We start from the raw sequence: 17,350 nt of genomic DNA, 5'->3' as shown, positions 1-17,350 counted from the left end.
AAGAAAAATCCGACGCAGTCGGTAGGACTCGAACCTACGCTCCCAGAGGGAATCTGATTTCTAGTCAGACGCCTTAACCACTCGGCCACGACTGCTCGTAACCCAAGTTTCCCAGGAATCGTGAAAAATCCAACCGGTCTGCGCAGAATGTTGACAGGAAACGAACTCCGTGCACTGATTACGGCAGGGCTACCATCGCTACGAGACGAGCCATTACGGAAACGTTAAAATCTCCGCCCGGACAGGGACTTGAACCCTGGACCCTTAGGTTAAAAGCCTAATGCTCTACCGACTGAGCTATCCGGGCTCACGCTCGTTGTGGACGGAGCGGCTGCAAGCAATGTAAATAACTGGAACGCGTTTGTAGGCGTACTACGGTAATTTCTGGCTTCTGGCGCAACTGGCGACTTCACCGACTTCCCACTGACGCTGGTAGCAGCCCAACAACGGACCAGTGCCTCTTCTCCCTTTATTCCGGTGCCGACAGTAATTGCATCATGTGCCTGTTTTCCCCGATTACGTTCGGTCGAAGCTTCGGAAGGTGGGCGACAAACGACAGTTCGAAGGCCAAAACATGGAGCGTTGTGTGCGCAAAAACTTCCGTTCCGGTACCGGGAATCGAACCCGGGCCTCCTGGGTGAAAGCCAGGTATCCTAGCCACTAGACCACACCGGATTTGCTCGATAAGCGTCAGGTTTTCTCCGTCTCCTCTCGTATTTCGTGCTGAATCTGGACTCAGTGCAGTTCTCCGTTTGCGAGCATATTTGAGCCTACAGACTGGCATGGCGCACAGCCCGAAATTGACTATTCATTATTTTACTCCTAACAAGGGAAGAGAAAGATCAAAGTTGTACGTTGTCATAATTGGAAATAAACGTATTGACGCTGAGGCGTAGACTCCTTATGGATAACGAACGACAATTAAGTTCGTTCCCTAGCAACAGCAACGCCGTTAATTCAGCCATGATGTACAGCAAATTAAATGCCCGGGGTGAGGATCGAACTCACGACCTTAAGATTATGAGACTTACGCGCTACCTACTGCGCTACCGAGGCACGGTGCAAGTAACGTTACAGGAAACTTGGTAAGTCTCTCATATTAGAGATTAGACAGTTCGCGCTTTCTCAAGAATCTGTTGTGTTGCTACACGTGCTTTCCCTACTTGCTAGATTAAACTGCTGCCGCAGCTTTTTCAACGGAACGCAGCACTGCCTGAGGTTACAGTACATCGCCCTTGCGGCACCTGAACACAGCGGCCTGTTGGGACAGGCCGACGTCAGAGTTCAGAAATAGCATGCGACCGTTCAAGTACGGTCTATTGCGTGCTGCGTGTATGGTTCCTCTCACAGCGAATCCTGCTATACATTCCTGAGGCTGACGCAGCTCAGGCGAGGAATCGGCGCGGCAGCATTATAGCGAGAACAGCAGAACGATGCATCGGCCGGGAATCGAACCCGGGCCGTCCGCATGCTAAGCGAGCATTCACCAATTTTTTTTTTCTTCTCATTTCTTTCGTTGCATTTGTTGGGGGCGGACGTCCGATGGCGCCCGTTCAAGTTCATCGTTGACTCGGTCTTTTATTACAGAGGGCAGATAACTCTCAGACCGAACACGCTGAGCTATCGTGCCGGCAAGCCTTAAGATTATGAGACTTACGCGCTGCCTACTGCACTACTGAGGCACATGCCATTGAACCAGCGATGCTCGTCAAGCTGCCCGTGCTTCCCGAGCACTTTTCTGCAGGGGAAAGTGGGATTGCCACCCAGCGACGTCGGATACAACCGAAAAAAGTGCTACACACGCGGAGTGCTCCACTACACTGCCTTAAAACGAATGCTCATCTCTATCGTGTGAGTAACCTTGCGGCCGCGGCGACTAGTCTTGCCCAAAGACGCAGCGTGCGTGGAGGCGCTACCCGAATGCGTGTGGATGCACCCTCCTACCTCGAAAAGCGCCTGCAGCTACTATCACCGTGGGCCGCTGCTGGCGGGCAGGAAGCCGACACAGCGGGGCGTTGCGAGCAGCGGCTGTGCGGTGGTGGTGTAATGGTGAGCATAGTTGCCTTCCAAGCAGTTGATCCGGGATCGATTCCCGGCCACCGCAAGTGGCGCTAGTTTTTTTCGTATGAGTATGTGAGCCGCGTGCTGTTAAATGAAGGTTTTTTTCGTCGTAGCTCCACGCAGACCATCCTGTAGTATGTCCCGACTTGTCCCGACTTTGCTCGGCTGACGCGAAAGCTGACGCTTGGAATTCGCCCTTATCAAAAGGACAGGCACTATAAACGGCTGTGAGAGGCGAGGTGTGGAGAGGTACCAAAACGACAGGCAATCTGCGAAATTTTCTGCTCGTTGTTCTTAAACAAAAAAAGAAAAATCCGACGCAGTCGGTAGGACTCGAACCTACGCTCCCAGAGGGAATCTGATTTCTAGTCAGACGCCTTAACCACTCGGCCACGACTGCTCGTAACCCAAGTTTCCCAGGAATCGTGAAAAATCCAACCGGTCTGCGCAGAATGTTGACAGGAAACGAACTCCGTGCACTGATTACGGCAGGGCTACCATCGCTACGAGACGAGCCATTACGGAAACGTTAAAATCTCCGCCCGGACAGGGACTTGAACCCTGGACCCTTAGGTTAAAAGCCTAATGCTCTACCGACTGAGCTATCCGGGCTCACGCTCGTTGTGGACGGAGCGGCTGCAAGCAATGTAAATAACTGGAACGCGTTTGTAGGCGTACTACGGTAATTTCTGGCTTCTGGCGCAACTGGCGACTTCACCGACTTCCCACTGACGCTGGTAGCAGCCCAACAACGGACCAGTGCCTCTTCTCCCTTTATTCCGGTGCCGACAGTAATTGCATCATGTGCCTGTTTTCCCCGATTACGTTCGGTCGAAGCTTCGGAAGGTGGGCGACAAACGACAGTTCGAAGGCCAAAACATGGAGCGTTGTGTGCGCAAAAACTTCCGTTCCGGTACCGGGAATCGAACCCGGGCCTCCTGGGTGAAAGCCAGGTATCCTAGCCACTAGACCACACCGGATTTGCTCGATAAGCGTCAGGTTTTCTCCGTCTCCTCTCGTATTTCGTGCTGAATCTGGACTCAGTGCAGTTCTCCGTTTGCGAGCATATTTGAGCCTACAGACTGGCATGGCGCACAGCCCGAAATTGACTATTCATTATTTTACTCCTAACAAGGGAAGAGAAAGATCAAAGTTGTACGTTGTCATAATTGGAAATAAACGTATTGACGCTGAGGCGTAGACTCCTTATGGATAACGAACGACAATTAAGTTCGTTCCCTAGCAACAGCAACGCCGTTAATTCAGCCATGATGTACAGCAAATTAAATGCCCGGGGTGAGGATCGAACTCACGACCTTAAGATTATGAGACTTACGCGCTACCTACTGCGCTACCGAGGCACGGTGCAAGTAACGTTACAGGAAACTTGGTAAGTCTCTCATATTAGAGATTAGACAGTTCGCGCTTTCTCAAGAATCTGTTGTGTTGCTACACGTGCTTTCCCTACTTGCTAGATTAAACTGCTGCCGCAGCTTTTTCAACGGAACGCAGCACTGCCTGAGGTTACAGTACATCGCCCTTGCGGCACCTGAACACAGCGGCCTGTTGGGACAGGCCGACGTCAGAGTTCAGAAATAGCATGCGACCGTTCAAGTACGGTCTATTGCGTGCTGCGTGTATGGTTCCTCTCACAGCGAATCCTGCTATACATTCCTGAGGCTGACGCAGCTCAGGCGAGGAATCGGCGCGGCAGCATTATAGCGAGAACAGCAGAACGATGCATCGGCCGGGAATCGAACCCGGGCCGTCCGCATGCTAAGCGAGCATTCACCAATTTTTTTTTTCTTCTCATTTCTTTCGTTGCATTTGTTGGGGGCGGACGTCCGATGGCGCCCGTTCAAGTTCATCGTTGACTCGGTCTTTTATTACAGAGGGCAGATAACTCTCAGACCGAACACGCTGAGCTATCGTGCCGGCAAGCCTTAAGATTATGAGACTTACGCGCTGCCTACTGCACTACTGAGGCACATGCCATTGAACCAGCGATGCTCGTCAAGCTGCCCGTGCTTCCCGAGCACTTTTCTGCAGGGGAAAGTGGGATTGCCACCCAGCGACGTCGGATACAACCGAAAAAAGTGCTACACACGCGGAGTGCTCCACTACACTGCCTTAAAACGAATGCTCATCTCTATCGTGTGAGTAACCTTGCGGCCGCGGCGACTAGTCTTGCCCAAAGACGCAGCGTGCGTGGAGGCGCTACCCGAATGCGTGTGGATGCACCCTCCTACCTCGAAAAGCGCCTGCAGCTACTATCACCGTGGGCCGCTGCTGGCGGGCAGGAAGCCGACACAGCGGGGCGTTGCGAGCAGCGGCTGTGCGGTGGTGGTGTAATGGTGAGCATAGTTGCCTTCCAAGCAGTTGATCCGGGATCGATTCCCGGCCACCGCAAGTGGCGCTAGTTTTTTTCGTATGAGTATGTGAGCCGCGTGCTGTTAAATGAAGGTTTTTTTCGTCGTAGCTCCACGCAGACCATCCTGTAGTATGTCCCGACTTGTCCCGACTTTGCTCGGCTGACGCGAAAGCTGACGCTTGGAATTCGCCCTTATCAAAAGGACAGGCACTATAAACGGCTGTGAGAGGCGAGGTGTGGAGAGGTACCAAAACGACAGGCAATCTGCGAAATTTTCTGCTCGTTGTTCTTAAACAAAAAAAGAAAAATCCGACGCAGTCGGTAGGACTCGAACCTACGCTCCCAGAGGGAATCTGATTTCTAGTCAGACGCCTTAACCACTCGGCCACGACTGCTCGTAACCCAAGTTTCCCAGGAATCGTGAAAAATCCAACCGGTCTGCGCAGAATGTTGACAGGAAACGAACTCCGTGCACTGATTACGGCAGGGCTACCATCGCTACGAGACGAGCCATTACGGAAACGTTAAAATCTCCGCCCGGACAGGGACTTGAACCCTGGACCCTTAGGTTAAAAGCCTAATGCTCTACCGACTGAGCTATCCGGGCTCACGCTCGTTGTGGACGGAGCGGCTGCAAGCAATGTAAATAACTGGAACGCGTTTGTAGGCGTACTACGGTAATTTCTGGCTTCTGGCGCAACTGGCGACTTCACCGACTTCCCACTGACGCTGGTAGCAGCCCAACAACGGACCAGTGCCTCTTCTCCCTTTATTCCGGTGCCGACAGTAATTGCATCATGTGCCTGTTTTCCCCGATTACGTTCGGTCGAAGCTTCGGAAGGTGGGCGACAAACGACAGTTCGAAGGCCAAAACATGGAGCGTTGTGTGCGCAAAAACTTCCGTTCCGGTACCGGGAATCGAACCCGGGCCTCCTGGGTGAAAGCCAGGTATCCTAGCCACTAGACCACACCGGATTTGCTCGATAAGCGTCAGGTTTTCTCCGTCTCCTCTCGTATTTCGTGCTGAATCTGGACTCAGTGCAGTTCTCCGTTTGCGAGCATATTTGAGCCTACAGACTGGCATGGCGCACAGCCCGAAATTGACTATTCATTATTTTACTCCTAACAAGGGAAGAGAAAGATCAAAGTTGTACGTTGTCATAATTGGAAATAAACGTATTGACGCTGAGGCGTAGACTCCTTATGGATAACGAACGACAATTAAGTTCGTTCCCTAGCAACAGCAACGCCGTTAATTCAGCCATGATGTACAGCAAATTAAATGCCCGGGGTGAGGATCGAACTCACGACCTTAAGATTATGAGACTTACGCGCTACCTACTGCGCTACCGAGGCACGGTGCAAGTAACGTTACAGGAAACTTGGTAAGTCTCTCATATTAGAGATTAGACAGTTCGCGCTTTCTCAAGAATCTGTTGTGTTGCTACACGTGCTTTCCCTACTTGCTAGATTAAACTGCTGCCGCAGCTTTTTCAACGGAACGCAGCACTGCCTGAGGTTACAGTACATCGCCCTTGCGGCACCTGAACACAGCGGCCTGTTGGGACAGGCCGACGTCAGAGTTCAGAAATAGCATGCGACCGTTCAAGTACGGTCTATTGCGTGCTGCGTGTATGGTTCCTCTCATAGCGAATCCTGCTATACATTCCTGAGGCTGACGCAGCTCAGGCGAGGAATCGGCGCGGCAGCATTATAGCGAGAACAGCAGAACGATGCATCGGCCGGGAATCGAACCCGGGCCGTCCGCATGCTAAGCGAGCATTCACCAATTTTTTTTTTCTTCTCATTTCTTTCGTTGCATTTGTTGGGGGCGGACGTCCGATGGCGCCCGTTCAAGTTCATCGTTGACTCGGTCTTTTATTACAGAGGGCAGATAACTCTCAGACCGAACACGCTGAGCTATCGTGCCGGCAAGCCTTAAGATTATGAGACTTACGCGCTGCCTACTGCACTACTGAGGCACATGCCATTGAACCAGCGATGCTCGTCAAGCTGCCCGTGCTTCCCGAGCACTTTTCTGCAGGGGAAAGTGGGATTGCCACCCAGCGACGTCGGATACAACCGAAAAAAGTGCTACACACGCGGAGTGCTCCACTACACTGCCTTAAAACGAATGCTCATCTCTATCGTGTGAGTAACCTTGCGGCCGCGGCGACTAGTCTTGCCCAAAGACGCAGCGTGCGTGGAGGCGCTACCCGAATGCGTGTGGATGCACCCTCCTACCTCGAAAAGCGCCTGCAGCTACTATCACCGTGGGCCGCTGCTGGCGGGCAGGAAGCCGACACAGCGGGGCGTTGCGAGCAGCGGCTGTGCGGTGGTGGTGTAATGGTGAGCATAGTTGCCTTCCAAGCAGTTGATCCGGGATCGATTCCCGGCCACCGCAAGTGGCGCTAGTTTTTTTCGTATGAGTATGTGAGCCGCGTGCTGTTAAATGAAGGTTTTTTTCGTCGTAGCTCCACGCAGACCATCCTGTAGTATGTCCCGACTTGTCCCGACTTTGCTCGGCTGACGCGAAAGCTGACGCTTGGAATTCGCCCTTATCAAAAGGACAGGCACTATAAACGGCTGTGAGAGGCGAGGTGTGGAGAGGTACCAAAACGACAGGCAATCTGCGAAATTTTCTGCTCGTTGTTCTTAAACAAAAAAAGAAAAATCCGACGCAGTCGGTAGGACTCGAACCTACGCTCCCAGAGGGAATCTGATTTCTAGTCAGACGCCTTAACCACTCGGCCACGACTGCTCGTAACCCAAGTTTCCCAGGAATCGTGAAAAATCCAACCGGTCTGCGCAGAATGTTGACAGGAAACGAACTCCGTGCACTGATTACGGCAGGGCTACCATCGCTACGAGACGAGCCATTACGGAAACGTTAAAATCTCCGCCCGGACAGGGACTTGAACCCTGGACCCTTAGGTTAAAAGCCTAATGCTCTACCGACTGAGCTATCCGGGCTCACGCTCGTTGTGGACGGAGCGGCTGCAAGCAATGTAAATAACTGGAACGCGTTTGTAGGCGTACTACGGTAATTTCTGGCTTCTGGCGCAACTGGCGACTTCACCGACTTCCCACTGACGCTGGTAGCAGCCCAACAACGGACCAGTGCCTCTTCTCCCTTTATTCCGGTGCCGACAGTAATTGCATCATGTGCCTGTTTTCCCCGATTACGTTCGGTCGAAGCTTCGGAAGGTGGGCGACAAACGACAGTTCGAAGGCCAAAACATGGAGCGTTGTGTGCGCAAAAACTTCCGTTCCGGTACCGGGAATCGAACCCGGGCCTCCTGGGTGAAAGCCAGGTATCCTAGCCACTAGACCACACCGGATTTGCTCGATAAGCGTCAGGTTTTCTCCGTCTCCTCTCGTATTTCGTGCTGAATCTGGACTCAGTGCAGTTCTCCGTTTGCGAGCATATTTGAGCCTACAGACTGGCATGGCGCACAGCCCGAAATTGACTATTCATTATTTTACTCCTAACAAGGGAAGAGAAAGATCAAAGTTGTACGTTGTCATAATTGGAAATAAACGTATTGACGCTGAGGCGTAGACTCCTTATGGATAACGAACGACAATTAAGTTCGTTCCCTAGCAACAGCAACGCCGTTAATTCAGCCATGATGTACAGCAAATTAAATGCCCGGGGTGAGGATCGAACTCACGACCTTAAGATTATGAGACTTACGCGCTACCTACTGCGCTACCGAGGCACGGTGCAAGTAACGTTACAGGAAACTTGGTAAGTCTCTCATATTAGAGATTAGACAGTTCGCGCTTTCTCAAGAATCTGTTGTGTTGCTACACGTGCTTTCCCTACTTGCTAGATTAAACTGCTGCCGCAGCTTTTTCAACGGAACGCAGCACTGCCTGAGGTTACAGTACATCGCCCTTGCGGCACCTGAACACAGCGGCCTGTTGGGACAGGCCGACGTCAGAGTTCAGAAATAGCATGCGACCGTTCAAGTACGGTCTATTGCGTGCTGCGTGTATGGTTCCTCTCATAGCGAATCCTGCTATACATTCCTGAGGCTGACGCAGCTCAGGCGAGGAATCGGCGCGGCAGCATTATAGCGAGAACAGCAGAACGATGCATCGGCCGGGAATCGAACCCGGGCCGTCCGCATGCTAAGCGAGCATTCACCAATTTTTTTTTTCTTCTCATTTCTTTCGTTGCATTTGTTGGGGGCGGACGTCCGATGGCGCCCGTTCAAGTTCATCGTTGACTCGGTCTTTTATTACAGAGGGCAGATAACTCTCAGACCGAACACGCTGAGCTATCGTGCCGGCAAGCCTTAAGATTATGAGACTTACGCGCTGCCTACTGCACTACTGAGGCACATGCCATTGAACCAGCGATGCTCGTCAAGCTGCCCGTGCTTCCCGAGCACTTTTCTGCAGGGGAAAGTGGGATTGCCACCCAGCGACGTCGGATACAACCGAAAAAAGTGCTACACACGCGGAGTGCTCCACTACACTGCCTTAAAACGAATGCTCATCTCTATCGTGTGAGTAACCTTGCGGCCGCGGCGACTAGTCTTGCCCAAAGACGCAGCGTGCGTGGAGGCGCTACCCGAATGCGTGTGGATGCACCCTCCTACCTCGAAAAGCGCCTGCAGCTACTATCACCGTGGGCCGCTGCTGGCGGGCAGGAAGCCGACACAGCGGGGCGTTGCGAGCAGCGGCTGTGCGGTGGTGGTGTAATGGTGAGCATAGTTGCCTTCCAAGCAGTTGATCCGGGATCGATTCCCGGCCACCGCAAGTGGCGCTAGTTTTTTTCGTATGAGTATGTGAGCCGCGTGCTGTTAAATGAAGGTTTTTTTCGTCGTAGCTCCACGCAGACCATCCTGTAGTATGTCCCGACTTGTCCCGACTTTGCTCGGCTGACGCGAAAGCTGACGCTTGGAATTCGCCCTTATCAAAAGGACAGGCACTATAAACGGCTGTGAGAGGCGAGGTGTGGAGAGGTACCAAAACGACAGGCAATCTGCGAAATTTTCTGCTCGTTGTTCTTAAACAAAAAAAGAAAAATCCGACGCAGTCGGTAGGACTCGAACCTACGCTCCCAGAGGGAATCTGATTTCTAGTCAGACGCCTTAACCACTCGGCCACGACTGCTCGTAACCCAAGTTTCCCAGGAATCGTGAAAAATCCAACCGGTCTGCGCAGAATGTTGACAGGAAACGAACTCCGTGCACTGATTACGGCAGGGCTACCATCGCTACGAGACGAGCCATTACGGAAACGTTAAAATCTCCGCCCGGACAGGGACTTGAACCCTGGACCCTTAGGTTAAAAGCCTAATGCTCTACCGACTGAGCTATCCGGGCTCACGCTCGTTGTGGACGGAGCGGCTGCAAGCAATGTAAATAACTGGAACGCGTTTGTAGGCGTACTACGGTAATTTCTGGCTTCTGGCGCAACTGGCGACTTCACCGACTTCCCACTGACGCTGGTAGCAGCCCAACAACGGACCAGTGCCTCTTCTCCCTTTATTCCGGTGCCGACAGTAATTGCATCATGTGCCTGTTTTCCCCGATTACGTTCGGTCGAAGCTTCGGAAGGTGGGCGACAAACGACAGTTCGAAGGCCAAAACATGGAGCGTTGTGTGCGCAAAAACTTCCGTTCCGGTACCGGGAATCGAACCCGGGCCTCCTGGGTGAAAGCCAGGTATCCTAGCCACTAGACCACACCGGATTTGCTCGATAAGCGTCAGGTTTTCTCCGTCTCCTCTCGTATTTCGTGCTGAATCTGGACTCAGTGCAGTTCTCCGTTTGCGAGCATATTTGAGCCTACAGACTGGCATGGCGCACAGCCCGAAATTGACTATTCATTATTTTACTCCTAACAAGGGAAGAGAAAGATCAAAGTTGTACGTTGTCATAATTGGAAATAAACGTATTGACGCTGAGGCGTAGACTCCTTATGGATAACGAACGACAATTAAGTTCGTTCCCTAGCAACAGCAACGCCGTTAATTCAGCCATGATGTACAGCAAATTAAATGCCCGGGGTGAGGATCGAACTCACGACCTTAAGATTATGAGACTTACGCGCTACCTACTGCGCTACCGAGGCACGGTGCAAGTAACGTTACAGGAAACTTGGTAAGTCTCTCATATTAGAGATTAGACAGTTCGCGCTTTCTCAAGAATCTGTTGTGTTGCTACACGTGCTTTCCCTACTTGCTAGATTAAACTGCTGCCGCAGCTTTTTCAACGGAACGCAGCACTGCCTGAGGTTACAGTACATCGCCCTTGCGGCACCTGAACACAGCGGCCTGTTGGGACAGGCCGACGTCAGAGTTCAGAAATAGCATGCGACCGTTCAAGTACGGTCTATTGCGTGCTGCGTGTATGGTTCCTCTCACAGCGAATCCTGCTATACATTCCTGAGGCTGACGCAGCTCAGGCGAGGAATCGGCGCGGCAGCATTATAGCGAGAACAGCAGAACGATGCATCGGCCGGGAATCGAACCCGGGCCGTCCGCATGCTAAGCGAGCATTCACCAATTTTTTTTTTCTTCTCATTTCTTTCGTTGCATTTGTTGGGGGCGGACGTCCGATGGCGCCCGTTCAAGTTCATCGTTGACTCGGTCTTTTATTACAGAGGGCAGATAACTCTCAGACCGAACACGCTGAGCTATCGTGCCGGCAAGCCTTAAGATTATGAGACTTACGCGCTGCCTACTGCACTACTGAGGCACATGCCATTGAACCAGCGATGCTCGTCAAGCTGCCCGTGCTTCCCGAGCACTTTTCTGCAGGGGAAAGTGGGATTGCCACCCAGCGACGTCGGATACAACCGAAAAAAGTGCTACACACGCGGAGTGCTCCACTACACTGCCTTAAAACGAATGCTCATCTCTATCGTGTGAGTAACCTTGCGGCCGCGGCGACTAGTCTTGCCCAAAGACGCAGCGTGCGTGGAGGCGCTACCCGAATGCGTGTGGATGCACCCTCCTACCTCGAAAAGCGCCTGCAGCTACTATCACCGTGGGCCGCTGCTGGCGGGCAGGAAGCCGACACAGCGGGGCGTTGCGAGCAGCGGCTGTGCGGTGGTGGTGTAATGGTGAGCATAGTTGCCTTCCAAGCAGTTGATCCGGGATCGATTCCCGGCCACCGCAAGTGGCGCTAGTTTTTTTCGTATGAGTATGTGAGCCGCGTGCTGTTAAATGAAGGTTTTTTTCGTCGTAGCTCCACGCAGACCATCCTGTAGTATGTCCCGACTTGTCCCGACTTTGCTCGGCTGACGCGAAAGCTGACGCTTGGAATTCGCCCTTATCAAAAGGACAGGCACTATAAACGGCTGTGAGAGGCGAGGTGTGGAGAGGTACCAAAACGACAGGCAATCTGCGAAATTTTCTGCTCGTTGTTCTTAAACAAAAAAAGAAAAATCCGACGCAGTCGGTAGGACTCGAACCTACGCTCCCAGAGGGAATCTGATTTCTAGTCAGACGCCTTAACCACTCGGCCACGACTGCTCGTAACCCAAGTTTCCCAGGAATCGTGAAAAATCCAACCGGTCTGCGCAGAATGTTGACAGGAAACGAACTCCGTGCACTGATTACGGCAGGGCTACCATCGCTACGAGACGAGCCATTACGGAAACGTTAAAATCTCCGCCCGGACAGGGACTTGAACCCTGGACCCTTAGGTTAAAAGCCTAATGCTCTACCGACTGAGCTATCCGGGCTCACGCTCGTTGTGGACGGAGCGGCTGCAAGCAATGTAAATAACTGGAACGCGTTTGTAGGCGTACTACGGTAATTTCTGGCTTCTGGCGCAACTGGCGACTTCACCGACTTCCCACTGACGCTGGTAGCAGCCCAACAACGGACCAGTGCCTCTTCTCCCTTTATTCCGGTGCCGACAGTAATTGCATCATGTGCCTGTTTTCCCCGATTACGTTCGGTCGAAGCTTCGGAAGGTGGGCGACAAACGACAGTTCGAAGGCCAAAACATGGAGCGTTGTGTGCGCAAAAACTTCCGTTCCGGTACCGGGAATCGAACCCGGGCCTCCTGGGTGAAAGCCAGGTATCCTAGCCACTAGACCACACCGGATTTGCTCGATAAGCGTCAGGTTTTCTCCGTCTCCTCTCGTATTTCGTGCTGAATCTGGACTCAGTGCAGTTCTCCGTTTGCGAGCATATTTGAGCCTACAGACTGGCATGGCGCACAGCCCGAAATTGACTATTCATTATTTTACTCCTAACAAGGGAAGAGAAAGATCAAAGTTGTACGTTGTCATAATTGGAAATAAACGTATTGACGCTGAGGCGTAGACTCCTTATGGATAACGAACGACAATTAAGTTCGTTCCCTAGCAACAGCAACGCCGTTAATTCAGCCATGATGTACAGCAAATTAAATGCCCGGGGTGAGGATCGAACTCACGACCTTAAGATTATGAGACTTACGCGCTACCTACTGCGCTACCGAGGCACGGTGCAAGTAACGTTACAGGAAACTTGGTAAGTCTCTCATATTAGAGATTAGACAGTTCGCGCTTTCTCAAGAATCTGTTGTGTTGCTACACGTGCTTTCCCTACTTGCTAGATTAAACTGCTGCCGCAGCTTTTTCAACGGAACGCAGCACTGCCTGAGGTTACAGTACATCGCCCTTGCGGCACCTGAACACAGCGGCCTGTTGGGACAGGCCGACGTCAGAGTTCAGAAATAGCATGCGACCGTTCAAGTACGGTCTATTGCGTGCTGCGTGTATGGTTCCTCTCATAGCGAATCCTGCTATACATTCCTGAGGCTGACGCAGCTCAGGCGAGGAATCGGCGCGGCAGCATTATAGCGAGAACAGCAGAACGATGCATCGGCCGGGAATCGAACCCGGGCCGTCCGCATGCTAAGCGAGCATTCACCAATTTTTTTTTTCTTCTCATTTCTTTCGTTGCATTTGTTGGGGGCGGACGTCCGATGGCGCCCGTTCAAGTTCATCGTTGACTCGGTCTTTTATTACAGAGGGCAGATAACTCTCAGACCGAACACGCTGAGCTATCGTGCCGGCAAGCCTTAAGATTATGAGACTTACGCGCTGCCTACTGCACTACTGAGGCACATGCCATTGAACCAGCGATGCTCGTCAAGCTGCCCGTGCTTCCCGAGCACTTTTCTGCAGGGGAAAGTGGGATTGCCACCCAGCGACGTCGGATACAACCGAAAAAAGTGCTACACACGCGGAGTGCTCCACTACACTGCCTTAAAACGAATGCTCATCTCTATCGTGTGAGTAACCTTGCGGCCGCGGCGACTAGTCTTGCCCAAAGACGCAGCGTGCGTGGAGGCGCTACCCGAATGCGTGTGGATGCACCCTCCTACCTCGAAAAGCGCCTGCAGCTACTATCACCGTGGGCCGCTGCTGGCGGGCAGGAAGCCGACACAGCGGGGCGTTGCGAGCAGCGGCTGTGCGGTGGTGGTGTAATGGTGAGCATAGTTGCCTTCCAAGCAGTTGATCCGGGATCGATTCCCGGCCACCGCAAGTGGCGCTAGTTTTTTTCGTATGAGTATGTGAGCCGCGTGCTGTTAAATGAAGGTTTTTTTCGTCGTAGCTCCACGCAGACCATCCTGTAGTATGTCCCGACTTGTCCCGACTTTGCTCGGCTGACGCGAAAGCTGACGCTTGGAATTCGCCCTTATCAAAAGGACAGGCACTATAAACGGCTGTGAGAGGCGAGGTGTGGAGAGGTACCAAAACGACAGGCAATCTGCGAAATTTTCTGCTCGTTGTTCTTAAACAAAAAAAGAAAAATCCGACGCAGTCGGTAGGACTCGAACCTACGCTCCCAGAGGGAATCTGATTTCTAGTCAGACGCCTTAACCACTCGGCCACGACTGCTCGTAACCCAAGTTTCCCAGGAATCGTGAAAAATCCAACCGGTCTGCGCAGAATGTTGACAGGAAACGAACTCCGTGCACTGATTACGGCAGGGCTACCATCGCTACGAGACGAGCCATTACGGAAACGTTAAAATCTCCGCCCGGACAGGGACTTGAACCCTGGACCCTTAGGTTAAAAGCCTAATGCTCTACCGACTGAGCTATCCGGGCTCACGCTCGTTGTGGACGGAGCGGCTGCAAGCAATGTAAATAACTGGAACGCGTTTGTAGGCGTACTACGGTAATTTCTGGCTTCTGGCGCAACTGGCGACTTCACCGACTTCCCACTGACGCTGGTAGCAGCCCAACAACGGACCAGTGCCTCTTCTCCCTTTATTCCGGTGCCGACAGTAATTGCATCATGTGCCTGTTTTCCCCGATTACGTTCGGTCGAAGCTTCGGAAGGTGGGCGACAAACGACAGTTCGAAGGCCAAAACATGGAGCGTTGTGTGCGCAAAAACTTCCGTTCCGGTACCGGGAATCGAACCAGGGCCTCCTGGGTGAAAGCCAGGTATCCTAGCCACTAGACCACACCGGATTTGCTCGATAAGCGTCAGGTTTTCTCCGTCTCCTCTCGTATTTCGTGCTGAATCTGGACTCAGTGCAGTTCTCCGTTTGCGAGCATATTTGAGCCTACAGACTGCATGGCGCACAGCCCGAAATTGACTATTCATTATTTTACTCCTAACAAGGAAGAGAAAGATCAAAGTTGTACGTTGTCATAATTGGAAATAAACGTATTGACGCTGAGGCGTAGACTCCTTATGGATAACGAACGACAATTAAGTTCGTTCCCTAGCAACAGCAACGCCGTTAATTCAGCCATGATGTACAGCAAATTAAATGCCCGGGGTGAGGATCGAACTCACGACCTTAAGATTATGAGACTTACGCGCTACCTACTGCGCTACCGAGGCACGGTGCAAGTAACGTTACAGGAAACTTGGTAAGTCTCTCATATTAGAGATTAGACAGTTCGCGCTTTCTCAAGAATCTGTTGTGTTGCTACACGTGCTTTCCCTACTTGCTAGATTAAACTGCTGCCGCAGCTTTTTCAACGGAACGCAGCACTGCCTGAGGTTACAGTACATCGCCCTTGCGGCACCTGAACACAGCGGCCTGTTGGGACAGGCCGACGTCAGAGTTCAGAAATAGCATGCGACCGTTCAAGTACGGTCTATTGCGTGCTGCGTGTATGGTTCCTCTCACAGCGAATCCTGCTATACATTCCTGAGGCTGACGCAGCTCAGGCGAGGAATCGGCGCGGCAGCATTATAGCGAGAACAGCAGAACGATGCATCGGCCGGGAATCGAACCCGGGCCGTCCGCATGCTAAGCGAGCATTCACCAATTTTTTTTTTCTTCTCATTTCTTTCGTTGCATTTGTTGGGGGCGGACGTCCGATGGCGCCCGTTCAAGTTCATCGTTGACTCGGTCTTTTATTACAGAGGGCAGATAACTCTCAGACCGAACACGCTGAGCTATCGTGCCGGCAAGCCTTAAGATTATGAGACTTACGCGCTGCCTACTGCACTACTGAGGCACATGCCATTGAACCAGCGATGCTCGTCAAGCTGCCCGTGCTTCCCGAGCACTTTTCTGCAGGGGAAAGTGGGATTGCCACCCAGCGACGTCGGATACAACCGAAAAAAGTGCTACACACGCGGAGTGCTCCACTACACTGCCTTAAAACGAATGCTCATCTCTATCGTGTGAGTAACCTTGCGGCCGCGGCGACTAGTCTTGCCCAAAGACGCAGCGTGCGTGGAGGCGCTACCCGAATGCGTGTGGATGCACCCTCCTACCTCGAAAAGCGCCTGCAGCTACTATCACCGTGGGCCGCTGCTGGCGGGCAGGAAGCCGACACAGCGGGGCGTTGCGAGCAGCGGCTGTGCGGTGGTGGTGTAATGGTGAGCATAGTTGCCTTCCAAGCAGTTGATCCGGGATCGATTCCCGGCCACCGCAAGTGGCGCTAGTTTTTTTCGTATGAGTATGTGAGCCGCGTGCTGTTAAATGAAGGTTTTTTTCGTCGTAGCTCCACGCAGACCATCCTGTAGTATGTCCCGACTTGTCCCGACTTTGCTCGGCTGACGCGAAAGCTGACGCTTGGAATTCGCCCTTATCAAAAGGACAGGCACTATAAACGGCTGTGAGAGGCGAGGTGTGGAGAGGTACCAAAACGACAGGCAATCTGCGAAATTTTCTGCTCGTTGTTCTTAAACAAAAAAAGAAAAATCCGACGCAGTCGGTAGGACTCGAACCTACGCTCCCAGAGGGAATCTGATTTCTAGTCAGACGCCTTAACCACTCGGCCACGACTGCTCGTAACCCAAGTTTCCCAGGAATCGTGAAAAATCCAACCGGTCTGCGCAGAATGTTGACAGGAAACGAACTCCGTGCACTGATTACGGCAGGGCTACCATCGCTACGAGACGAGCCATTACGGAAACGTTAAAATCTCCGCCCGGACAGGGACTTGAACCCTGGACCCTTAGGTTAAAAGCCTAATGCTCTACCGACTGAGCTATCCGGGCTCACGCTCGTTGTGGACGGAGCGGCTGCAAGCAATGTAAATAACTGGAACGCGTTTGTAGGCGTACTACGGTAATTTCTGGCTTCTGGCGCAACTGGCGACTTCACCGACTTCCCACTGACGCTGGTAGCAGCCCAACAACGGACCAGTGCCTCTTCTCCCTTTATTCCGGTGCCGACAGTAATTGCATCATGTGCCTGTTTTCCCCGATTACGTTCGGTCGAAGCTTCGGAAGGTGGGCGACAAACGACAGTTCGAAGGCCAAAACATGGAGCGTTGTGTGCGCAAAAACTTCCGTTCCGGTACCGGGAATCGAACCAGGGCCTCCTGGGTGAAAGCCAGGTATCCTAGCCACTAGACCACACCGGATTTGCTCGATAAGCGTCAGGTTTTCTCCGTCTCCTCTCGTATTTCGTGCTGAATCTGGACTCAGTGCAGTTCTCCGTTTGCGAGCATATTTGAGCCTACAGACTGGCATGGCGCA

The 17,350-nt window shown here is 52.4% G+C and overlaps 38 non-coding genes across 38 annotated transcripts; 7 read left to right on the top strand and 31 right to left on the bottom strand.

The window, feature by feature from the left end:
- Positions 1 to 13: 13 nt before the first annotated feature.
- Trnas-aga lies at positions 14 to 95 on the bottom strand. The gene has a single exon. It is a non-coding gene; the product is annotated as a tRNA-Ser (tRNA).
- A 139-nt stretch (positions 96 to 234) lies between these two features.
- On the bottom strand, positions 235 to 307 carry Trnak-uuu. The gene has a single exon. It is a non-coding gene; the product is annotated as a tRNA-Lys (tRNA).
- Positions 308 to 603: 296 nt separating this feature from the next.
- Trnae-uuc lies at positions 604 to 675 on the bottom strand. Its single transcript has one exon. It is a non-coding gene; the product is annotated as a tRNA-Glu (tRNA).
- Positions 676 to 983: 308 nt separating this feature from the next.
- Positions 984 to 1,056, bottom strand: Trnam-cau. The gene has a single exon. It is a non-coding gene; the product is annotated as a tRNA-Met (tRNA).
- Positions 1,057 to 2,032: 976 nt separating this feature from the next.
- Trnag-ucc lies at positions 2,033 to 2,104 on the top strand. The gene has a single exon. It is a non-coding gene; the product is annotated as a tRNA-Gly (tRNA).
- A 275-nt stretch (positions 2,105 to 2,379) lies between these two features.
- Positions 2,380 to 2,461, bottom strand: Trnas-aga. Its single transcript has one exon. It is a non-coding gene; the product is annotated as a tRNA-Ser (tRNA).
- A 139-nt stretch (positions 2,462 to 2,600) lies between these two features.
- Trnak-uuu lies at positions 2,601 to 2,673 on the bottom strand. Its single transcript has one exon. It is a non-coding gene; the product is annotated as a tRNA-Lys (tRNA).
- A 296-nt stretch (positions 2,674 to 2,969) lies between these two features.
- Trnae-uuc lies at positions 2,970 to 3,041 on the bottom strand. The gene has a single exon. It is a non-coding gene; the product is annotated as a tRNA-Glu (tRNA).
- A 308-nt stretch (positions 3,042 to 3,349) lies between these two features.
- Positions 3,350 to 3,422, bottom strand: Trnam-cau. Its single transcript has one exon. It is a non-coding gene; the product is annotated as a tRNA-Met (tRNA).
- Positions 3,423 to 4,398: 976 nt separating this feature from the next.
- Trnag-ucc lies at positions 4,399 to 4,470 on the top strand. Its single transcript has one exon. It is a non-coding gene; the product is annotated as a tRNA-Gly (tRNA).
- Positions 4,471 to 4,745: 275 nt separating this feature from the next.
- Positions 4,746 to 4,827, bottom strand: Trnas-aga. The gene has a single exon. It is a non-coding gene; the product is annotated as a tRNA-Ser (tRNA).
- A 139-nt stretch (positions 4,828 to 4,966) lies between these two features.
- Positions 4,967 to 5,039, bottom strand: Trnak-uuu. Its single transcript has one exon. It is a non-coding gene; the product is annotated as a tRNA-Lys (tRNA).
- Positions 5,040 to 5,335: 296 nt separating this feature from the next.
- Trnae-uuc lies at positions 5,336 to 5,407 on the bottom strand. The gene has a single exon. It is a non-coding gene; the product is annotated as a tRNA-Glu (tRNA).
- A 308-nt stretch (positions 5,408 to 5,715) lies between these two features.
- Positions 5,716 to 5,788, bottom strand: Trnam-cau. Its single transcript has one exon. It is a non-coding gene; the product is annotated as a tRNA-Met (tRNA).
- A 976-nt stretch (positions 5,789 to 6,764) lies between these two features.
- On the top strand, positions 6,765 to 6,836 carry Trnag-ucc. The gene has a single exon. It is a non-coding gene; the product is annotated as a tRNA-Gly (tRNA).
- A 275-nt stretch (positions 6,837 to 7,111) lies between these two features.
- On the bottom strand, positions 7,112 to 7,193 carry Trnas-aga. Its single transcript has one exon. It is a non-coding gene; the product is annotated as a tRNA-Ser (tRNA).
- Positions 7,194 to 7,332: 139 nt separating this feature from the next.
- On the bottom strand, positions 7,333 to 7,405 carry Trnak-uuu. The gene has a single exon. It is a non-coding gene; the product is annotated as a tRNA-Lys (tRNA).
- A 296-nt stretch (positions 7,406 to 7,701) lies between these two features.
- Positions 7,702 to 7,773, bottom strand: Trnae-uuc. Its single transcript has one exon. It is a non-coding gene; the product is annotated as a tRNA-Glu (tRNA).
- A 308-nt stretch (positions 7,774 to 8,081) lies between these two features.
- Trnam-cau lies at positions 8,082 to 8,154 on the bottom strand. Its single transcript has one exon. It is a non-coding gene; the product is annotated as a tRNA-Met (tRNA).
- Positions 8,155 to 9,130: 976 nt separating this feature from the next.
- Positions 9,131 to 9,202, top strand: Trnag-ucc. Its single transcript has one exon. It is a non-coding gene; the product is annotated as a tRNA-Gly (tRNA).
- A 275-nt stretch (positions 9,203 to 9,477) lies between these two features.
- Trnas-aga lies at positions 9,478 to 9,559 on the bottom strand. Its single transcript has one exon. It is a non-coding gene; the product is annotated as a tRNA-Ser (tRNA).
- A 139-nt stretch (positions 9,560 to 9,698) lies between these two features.
- Trnak-uuu lies at positions 9,699 to 9,771 on the bottom strand. The gene has a single exon. It is a non-coding gene; the product is annotated as a tRNA-Lys (tRNA).
- A 296-nt stretch (positions 9,772 to 10,067) lies between these two features.
- On the bottom strand, positions 10,068 to 10,139 carry Trnae-uuc. Its single transcript has one exon. It is a non-coding gene; the product is annotated as a tRNA-Glu (tRNA).
- Positions 10,140 to 10,447: 308 nt separating this feature from the next.
- Trnam-cau lies at positions 10,448 to 10,520 on the bottom strand. The gene has a single exon. It is a non-coding gene; the product is annotated as a tRNA-Met (tRNA).
- Positions 10,521 to 11,496: 976 nt separating this feature from the next.
- Positions 11,497 to 11,568, top strand: Trnag-ucc. The gene has a single exon. It is a non-coding gene; the product is annotated as a tRNA-Gly (tRNA).
- A 275-nt stretch (positions 11,569 to 11,843) lies between these two features.
- Trnas-aga lies at positions 11,844 to 11,925 on the bottom strand. Its single transcript has one exon. It is a non-coding gene; the product is annotated as a tRNA-Ser (tRNA).
- A 139-nt stretch (positions 11,926 to 12,064) lies between these two features.
- On the bottom strand, positions 12,065 to 12,137 carry Trnak-uuu. The gene has a single exon. It is a non-coding gene; the product is annotated as a tRNA-Lys (tRNA).
- A 296-nt stretch (positions 12,138 to 12,433) lies between these two features.
- On the bottom strand, positions 12,434 to 12,505 carry Trnae-uuc. Its single transcript has one exon. It is a non-coding gene; the product is annotated as a tRNA-Glu (tRNA).
- A 308-nt stretch (positions 12,506 to 12,813) lies between these two features.
- Trnam-cau lies at positions 12,814 to 12,886 on the bottom strand. The gene has a single exon. It is a non-coding gene; the product is annotated as a tRNA-Met (tRNA).
- A 976-nt stretch (positions 12,887 to 13,862) lies between these two features.
- On the top strand, positions 13,863 to 13,934 carry Trnag-ucc. Its single transcript has one exon. It is a non-coding gene; the product is annotated as a tRNA-Gly (tRNA).
- Positions 13,935 to 14,209: 275 nt separating this feature from the next.
- Positions 14,210 to 14,291, bottom strand: Trnas-aga. The gene has a single exon. It is a non-coding gene; the product is annotated as a tRNA-Ser (tRNA).
- A 139-nt stretch (positions 14,292 to 14,430) lies between these two features.
- Trnak-uuu lies at positions 14,431 to 14,503 on the bottom strand. Its single transcript has one exon. It is a non-coding gene; the product is annotated as a tRNA-Lys (tRNA).
- A 296-nt stretch (positions 14,504 to 14,799) lies between these two features.
- Positions 14,800 to 14,871, bottom strand: Trnae-uuc. Its single transcript has one exon. It is a non-coding gene; the product is annotated as a tRNA-Glu (tRNA).
- A 306-nt stretch (positions 14,872 to 15,177) lies between these two features.
- On the bottom strand, positions 15,178 to 15,250 carry Trnam-cau. Its single transcript has one exon. It is a non-coding gene; the product is annotated as a tRNA-Met (tRNA).
- Positions 15,251 to 16,226: 976 nt separating this feature from the next.
- Trnag-ucc lies at positions 16,227 to 16,298 on the top strand. Its single transcript has one exon. It is a non-coding gene; the product is annotated as a tRNA-Gly (tRNA).
- A 275-nt stretch (positions 16,299 to 16,573) lies between these two features.
- On the bottom strand, positions 16,574 to 16,655 carry Trnas-aga. The gene has a single exon. It is a non-coding gene; the product is annotated as a tRNA-Ser (tRNA).
- Positions 16,656 to 16,794: 139 nt separating this feature from the next.
- Trnak-uuu lies at positions 16,795 to 16,867 on the bottom strand. Its single transcript has one exon. It is a non-coding gene; the product is annotated as a tRNA-Lys (tRNA).
- Positions 16,868 to 17,163: 296 nt separating this feature from the next.
- Trnae-uuc lies at positions 17,164 to 17,235 on the bottom strand. The gene has a single exon. It is a non-coding gene; the product is annotated as a tRNA-Glu (tRNA).
- Positions 17,236 to 17,350: the final 115 nt, after the last annotated feature.

The sequence above is a fragment of the Schistocerca piceifrons genome, unplaced genomic scaffold (genome assembly GCF_021461385.2).
Source record: "Schistocerca piceifrons isolate TAMUIC-IGC-003096 unplaced genomic scaffold, iqSchPice1.1 HiC_scaffold_1223, whole genome shotgun sequence".
NCBI lineage: Eukaryota > Metazoa > Arthropoda > Insecta > Orthoptera > Acrididae > Schistocerca > Schistocerca piceifrons.
The sequence above is the reverse complement of the archived record's forward strand: the minus strand, read 5'-3'. Positions and strand labels throughout refer to the sequence as shown.